This window comes from Cyprinodon variegatus, unplaced genomic scaffold (assembly GCF_000732505.1).
Source record: "Cyprinodon variegatus isolate N-32 unplaced genomic scaffold, C_variegatus-1.0 Scaffold1503, whole genome shotgun sequence".
In the NCBI taxonomy this organism is placed as follows: domain Eukaryota; kingdom Metazoa; phylum Chordata; class Actinopteri; order Cyprinodontiformes; family Cyprinodontidae; genus Cyprinodon; species Cyprinodon variegatus.
In genome coordinates, this window is record NW_015151956.1 from 139,303 (window position 1) to 141,139 (window position 1,837).

A 1,837-nucleotide genomic window follows, 5' to 3' on the forward strand; every position below is an offset into this window, starting at 1 on the left:
CTGCTTGAGTACAGTAACGAAGTATTTGTACTTCGTTACTTCCCATCTCAGATTTCCAGGTTACCCCAATCATTCTCCATATAAAAATCAATTATAAACTCACACTGGTGATCAGACTGGCTGCTACACATACTACCAATAACATTATAGAGAAGCATGTGTACTGTGATAAAACAAGATCAGGATTTCCCTCACACAAACAGTTAATCACTCTCTTTTTCAGGATCCCCAGTGTTCTCCTTTCTGTAAGGGATGTTCTGTTCTCAGTTTAAAGATTGTGAGCCACAGTACAATTTATATAGGTAATACAACTATTATAGAAGTTTTTTTTTTTCTTTGTTTTCTACTAAATAACCAAAATGTGATTTGGTCAATTGACTAATGAATATTAATAATTTTTGTTTTTCAATCAAAATGTAAAATACCATTATGGACAACTGCTCATTCAGAAAGTATCTAAATTCATCATTCAACTATTTCATATACTTCTAAATTTGAAAATGTTTAGATTACATGTAAAAATATTTTGGCAAGTCTTAGAAGGGTACAGCTTTGTGTGAAATTTATTAGTAAAAAGCACACAGTAAAAAAAAATAAATAATAATACTTGCATGTATACATGTGGAACTTACAGTTTAGAAATATGTACTCTATGTATTTTTGGCTGGATGTTGGACACAATCCATGGATTGTGTCCAACTTTATGTATCGCTGCAGTAAATAACCCAACATCACACATGGCCCATGTCTAAAATATTGCACCGTATATATACAAACCTAACATTCAGATCCATCAGCAGAACCTCAAATAGCATGCACAAACTGTTTATTTTAGCTGGTCTCTTTCCTATAGCCTACGTTGAATATTGGGCTGTCATGTTAATGGTTTATAGGGAAAAAAGGCTTAGAGCCCAATAAGGCCTGGACCTTGCATGAATATTGCTTCTCAAAAATGTTTATATTTGAAAGATTTTTATTTAACTTTTTTTTACTGAATTATTTACCAACTTGTGTGAAAGCTACATTTTATAACAGGCAGTTTTCTTTGGTATTTTACTTTGCTTACACTTATATAATATATTAATTTACATATGGTGAGCAGAGGGTTTAATTTTCCTCTTCTTTTTGTGAAAATTCAATGATATGCTACTGTCCCAGATGATCCTGAAAACAAGCTAAATGATATTAAGGCTGTATTGATGTTGTTGTGTAATTCTGTGGCACTGACTATAATAAAACATTTCTTTATCAACTGGTATGAGTCACACAAAAGCCTGAAAGATTTACATGTATTCTTTATTACCAGTCACCACTACAGTATAGACATTTTTTTTCTTGTTATGGACTGTATAATAAAAATAAAAACCAAGATGACCCCTTTCTTCACATTTTTATTACACAAATATAAAACAACTTCCATCTTTCAAAAACATTCGCAAAAACATATAACAGCTTGTGATGATTGCTTTACTTATAGCATGTTTCTGTATTAATGTTTTATATAATATAAAAGTATTTTATTTTTCCTATTTTAAAATGAGGATATAGTTATTTAATGGCAAGCAACGTTACTAATAAATATATAAATAATTTGAATAATCTACATGCATATAAGTATCCCATTAAAGCAAAAATACAAGTCAAAAGAAAAGGTTAAGACAGTCATACATTATTATAAATAATGAAAAGTTTTTAGACTCTTTCTGATACATTTTACAGTTGTGTTTTCAGTTAGAAATAGCTGCTGTAATGACTGCTATGATTAAAAGGAAACTTCCTCTATAGGTCACTCCTGAAGAGGCCGTGGTGGGAGTAGCAGTTGTGGTAGTTGGAGCAA